Raw genomic sequence first — 6,210 nt, forward strand, 5'->3', positions numbered from 1 at the left:
GGAGCTGTCGGTGTCTCGTGTATAGCCTGATAGAACAAGAGGCACGTTTGCCCCACGCATGTTGACTGCATGTGTCCAGGGGCACAGTGGCTCACAGCTGGAAGTACATTTCATATTGTGAGACAATGGTGATCAATGCTTCATGAGAGACTCCTCATCCTTGGAATGTGTACAGTCTGATATTTCCATTGCATGTGCTGTCTTCCATTGCTGTGGGTTTTGTTTCTTAAAGGAGGGTGTTGCCATGTTAGCCCATGTTAGCCTTGAATCTACATGGATCATCCTGCCTCAGGCCCCTGAGTCATGGGATAACAAGTACCAAAAAAAAAAAAAAAAAAATTAAGCCGGGCGATGGTGGCGCACGCCTTTAATCCCAGCACTCGGGAGGCAGAGGCAGGCGGATCTCTGTGAGTTCGAGACCAGCCTGGTCTACAGAGCTAGTTCCAGGACAGGCTCCAAAGCCACAGAGAAACCCTGTCTCGAAAAACCAAAAAAAAAACAAAAAAACAAAAAACAAGTACCTCTCCATCTTCATCCGTGTCTTCTATTTCCACTTTGAAGGTGGTGATCTTTAAGACCATAATCCATGTCCTCTATGTATTGAGCTCTGGGTTTCTCGGAAAGATGCAGAGGAGGGGGGCCCCCAAGCTTTCCTTGCTCTGAAGTCAAGGAAAGTTCATGTGTAACTACTGCAAAGAAAGGCCGGGACAGTGTGAACACAGCAGGAAGGGAGCAGGTAGATGGGGCAGGTCCCTGAGAGGCTGGACTCCTGCCCATGGAGTCTAGAAAGGTTGTGCTAGCATCACTGGAACCCCCAGACCTGGACAGAAAAACTTGGGGCACCCTTCTATTCATAGATTTCCATTCCAGAAATCCCTCCGGGGTTTCGGTAATAGGCCCTTTTCTCAGTTAACGTGGTCGGGGAGGCGGGAGGCAAGTGGCTCTTTTAACTTTGGTCTAGCAGCTTTACAAATCATCTCCTGCCTACAAATCCTGGACCAGATACCCAGGATGTAACTTTAACTTCAAGTGGGGGCTGGAGAGACGGCTTGGTGATAAGAGCACTTGCTCTTGCAGAGGACCGGGGTTTGATTCCTAGCACACGTGAGGGTTCATAACCATCCGTGACTCCAGTTCCAGGGCCTCCAATGGTCTCTTCTGGTCTCTAGAGCACTGCATGCAAGTGGTGTAGAGGTATACATGCAGGCAAACCTCAACCCCCCCCCCCCAAAGTACCAAGTGAAACTTGGGCTCTGTAGGCCCAAGTACCCTCTCAAGAGGGGGCCTGTTGACTCTCCCCTGTCACCTGCTGGCTCCAGTAGCTGTCTCTGACTCTCAGCAGTTGTTGAGAAGCCGATTGGAAACTGCAGCACTTCCCCCAATACTGGGACAGAGGGATGGGCAGGTGTGTGTGTGTGCATGGGGGGGGACGACACACAGGACGGACAGGACTCAAGTGGAGCAGCTGCCTTATCTCCTCCGGTGATTGACATCCTATGGGTGCTCCTGGGCCAAGCCTGAACCAAAGGAAGCAGAACTGCATGGGGCTGGAAGAGCTTCCTCTGGACCTGCAGGCTTAGGATGCCCTTCTATAAAAAGCAAGCAGGAAGGCCAAGAGAGACCTCCCATGGCCCTCTCTGAAGTCACTTGATGGAGGAGTTACTTTCATTTAATAAAGAAACTGCCTTGGCCCATTTATAGGCCAGCCCTTAGGTGGGTGGAGTAAACAGACAGAATGCTGGGAGAAAGAAGCCGAGTGAGTGAGTCGCCATGATTCTCCCACTCCAGACAGACGCAGGTTAAGATCTTTCCTGGTAAGCCAGCTCGTGGTACTACACAGAATATTAAAAATGGGTTAGATCAATATGTAAGAGCTAGCCAATAAGAGGCTAAAACTAATGGGCTAGGCAGTGTTCAAAAGAATACAGTTTCCGTGTAATTATTTCGGGGCATAAGTTAGCCATGCGGGCGGCCGGGTGCCGGGGACGCAGCCCCGCCGCTCATACTTCAACAGTCACTGTTTTACTTATTTATTTTAAACATTTATTTATGTATACAAGTGCTTTGTCCATTGCCTGAACACCATAAGAGGGCACTGGATGGTGAGCTGCCACGTGATTGCTGGGAATTGAACTCAGGACCTCTGGAAGAGCAGCCATACCCTTAACCACTGAGTCTAGCCCAGCCCAGAAATGTTATATTAAAAAATTATTACATTTTTTCTTGAGACAGGATCTTATGTATCCCAGGTTGTCCTCTAACTCACAAGGATAGCTCAAGATCTTGAACTTCTTGCATGCGAGCATGTGTGTGTATGTGTGTGCGCATGTGTGTTCCCGTGAGCGTATGCACATTGTATGTGTGCATGTGGAGGCCAGAAAGCCGATCCCAGGCCTCTTTCTCAATCACTCAGTCATATTTTTTGAGATGGGGGCCTTGTATTGAATATAGAGCAAATCAGTTGGGCTAGGTAGCAGCCGGTGAGCTCCAGGGTGGACCCCTCTGCCTCTGCTCCCCTTCTACCTGCCAGCGTACCACCTCATTCTAACGTCTACACAAATGCTGGAAATAGGAGCTCAGGGCTTCATACGCACACAGTAGGTCCATTACTATCTCTCTGGCCATGGAGGACCCTGATCCTTCATCTTTGTCTTCCAGATCCTGGGGTTCCTAGATGCTCACATGCCAGCATGCAGTTTCTGTGTCGCTGGGGCTCACACCCAGGACGGGTACACGCGTGGCAAGCACTTTACCCACTAGCCTATGCCTTAGTACCATTTTTCGTTATTATTTTGCTTATTTATTGATTGGTTCCTTTTGGAGACAGGGTCTCTCTGTGTAGCCCTGGCCGACCTCAGATTCACAAAGATTTACCTGCTTCTGCCTCCTAGTGCCTCACCAGGACTGACCATTGTTGTTATTTTAGCAACAGAAACAGTCCACAGTCCGGAGTTTGCTGTTGTTTTTGCTTTGTTTGGTTGTCCTCTGATTGTTCCCAACACCAGGGGTGCACAGCCCCGTGTGGTCCTGTGGGAGGGAGACCAGAGACAGTGACTGAGCTGGGGGATGGGGAGCTGGTGCAGGGAGCATAGCTTCCCTGCAGTGCAGACTGGGAAGTGCCCAGGGCCTTCTGATTCTGAAGGATATTTCTGCATGGTGCTGGAGGCCCGTTACCCAGCTACACCAGGTCTTTCCACTCCTTCCTCTTTCAGGAAAGATAACAGACTCCCTCATGGCTGGTTGTGAAGATTCAAAAAGAAAACAGGGAAAGCTTGGCCGTGGTGGCGCCTGCCTTTAATTCCAGCACTTGGGAGGCAGAGGCAGGCCGATCTCTGTGAGTTCGAGGCCAGCCTGGCCTACAGAGTGAGTTCCAGGACAGGAACCAAAGCCACAGAGAAACCCTGTCTCGAAAAACCAAAAAAGAAAAGGAAGGAAGGAAGGAAGGTGAGGTGTGGGGGCCTGAAACGCCACTAATAAAACCCCTTCATCAACCTGTTCATCAGCCCAGAGAGCCTGTCACCGTTCCCAGCAAGCCCTCCCCCTCACATCCACCAACAGTGAGTCCTGAACACTGAAGACTCCTCCCTTTCCCTTCACACTGCTGTTCTGTCAGGGGAGGCTGGCAGCAGGTGCCTCATCGGTCGTTTTCACTCTCAAGCCCGGAATCCAAATCCATCCTGCTCTCCCAGATGCGAGTCTGATGCAGTCTACATGGAATGACGCAGCAGTTCACCCGAGGCTTCCGGGATGAAGCCCAAGGCTGGGCTGTGCACACAAGCCCCCCCACCCCCACCCCATGTGGTTTCCCTACCTCACCCCTTCCCTTTCTTACATTCTCTGCTGCTGTGAGGAAGCAACTGGGACACCTTGTGCCTCCATATTTTAGGAGGGAATTTCTGCCTGCCTGGAGGCCTTCCTCTCTTCGTGGTACCGCTTTACGGTAGATGAGGTTCAGGTGCCTACTCTTCTGCAAATCCTCCCAGGTCGGTGTGTGAGTCAGGTACTGGCCTGCAGCGGCCTAAGCTCAAAGGCTGTCTTGTTTTCTATGCTCCCCTCTCAGACTGGCAGGGAGGCTGCTTTCCCACCACCCAGGACAAGAAAAACTCAGCGCCTCAGAGCTGAGCATGCCAATACCCTGCCGGCCACCTAGGCAGATGCCAGTAGCCCCAGAATCAAGTCTACATCGAATTTCTGTATCTAGATTCAAGCCTGCTGAGGCTTCGCCCAAGCTTTCAGAAAAGGCACATAGGCCACAAAAGCCAGGGCAGGGCCGACCGGCCACCCTGACACCTCATTCAGTATGGGGGCGGAGGGAGTAAGTGTGAACTAAATGCTGAACTATTTGGGGGTCCGAATCCAACTCCCCTCCGCTGATCTGCACCCATCTGGAAGCAAAGGCTCGTCTTCCCCCTCCCAGGTCCTGGGAGACCCACGTGAGCTGGGCGCCCAGCAATGGGGACCCAGCCTGGTCCTAAATAAGGAAGCCACAGATGCATATCAAGTTTCCCGGAGTCCAGTATTTACAGGTTCCCGGGACCAGACCAAACCTCTCTCTCCTTAGCTGCTCTCGGCTTGCCCAGTGGGGAAAGAATAGAAGGGGCCCCTTCTGCGCCCCATGCCCCTCCCTTCCAAACAGGCGCGCCTCTCCCTCCCTCTCTCCCTCCCTGCAGCTCGCTGGCCTCTCTGGGAACACAGCTCTGGTCGCTGCATTCCAAAGCCCCAGCGGCTCTTTGAGGTCACGTGGTGCAATGGGGGTGGGAAGGCAGGACGCCCCTGACCTGGCAGGCGGCCTTGACGCCAGGCAGCGTTGCAGTTTCTGGTCCCGTCCTAACACCCCTTCCCCCCCCCACCCCCCCGACCTCCAGGGTCAGCTTTGGTGGCCTCTGGCGCGTCAAGGGAGCAAACTGGGTTTTTACCTTCCTTGAGCCTGTTGTCTGTTTTCGGGGTCTTCCTACCTTTCCCAGTCCAGGATCATGGTGGGAATCAGGAGGGTCCGTCTACCGGAGGGACTGGAATCTAGGCCCCTAGCCTGAAAATGGACAGGGAAAAGAGAAAATTGGATAAAACCAGCCGCGTGGCAAGGGCCACGATCTATCCTTGTCAAGCAAAGTCTAAATGGGTACCCTCTGATAAGTCTGGTTGAAGTTTCTGAAAGCTGTCATTTGGGACAAGGGACTCAGAGGATTGATCGGTTTCCTTCCAAAATGGGCAGAGACTTCCAAGCAAGTAACTCGAATGTAGTGTAAATTTAGAAAAACCCTGCCCTGGAATTGACCCTGATCACAGGAAGGGGTCCTGGCTTCCTCTCAGGGTTGAGGCTAGACAGGAATGGCTTGGGGAGTTGACCATACCCTACCTCCAACCTGCCTCAGAAGTGTGATCTTGTGGGAAGGAGGGACGGACACGGTGGAACGCAGAGAGGAGATCAGGATTCTCGTGATGAGAGAGGAGTGACTTCTTTGTGAGTCATTAATTCACTCATTCGAATGTTTATTGAGCCCTCAGTAAAAATGACACGCGCGTTCATCCGGGACTCCACCGTGCACTAGGCCCTTTCCTACTTAAGAGTCCTGTGGTAGGTGTAAATCGGTTACTGTGTTGTGTGGTAAAGGTTACAGCTGGAGGCTGGGAAGGAAGAGGAGACTCGGGAAAAGGCGATGGTTAGGAAGGAACTTTACCTGAGGCGTGAAAGAGAAGCCAGAATCTGTCAGCTGGAGAGAGTGGATTGGGGAAGATAAGAGAAACAGGTTAAGAAGCCCAGGGTCATGGGAACTTAAACAGTTTTGCCGCCAGCTGATGGCCACCACCGGAACAGGAGGAGATGGGGAAATTGCACTGGAGAAAGAGGAGTTAAGCTGAGGAGTTGTGCCCACCCCGGAGGATGTAGGGACACCCCTGCCGTCCCAGCTCCACTGAGTTCTGCAGGCATGTGGCAGGGAGGCTGTGATTTCAGCGCTGTAGCAGCTTTACAAAATTAATATTTATCTTATCAAAATAGCGTGCTCACGGCTTAAAAATCAAACAGTGCCAAAAGGCTTCCGACAGGATCTGAAATCCCCCTGGCTTTTCTCCTAACGCTGATCCGAGTCCCTGGGGACCACCCCTTTCGTTTCCTGGCCCTTTCTTCTGCTGTCTCCTCCTTGTTTCTGTTCCCTCCTTGTTTTGGTAGAGGGGCTTTGCTTCTCTGCTGGCTTTTTGACCATAATTACT

Source organism: Chionomys nivalis, chromosome 25 (assembly GCF_950005125.1).
Source record: "Chionomys nivalis chromosome 25, mChiNiv1.1, whole genome shotgun sequence".
Taxonomy (NCBI): Eukaryota; Metazoa; Chordata; class Mammalia; order Rodentia; family Cricetidae; genus Chionomys; species Chionomys nivalis.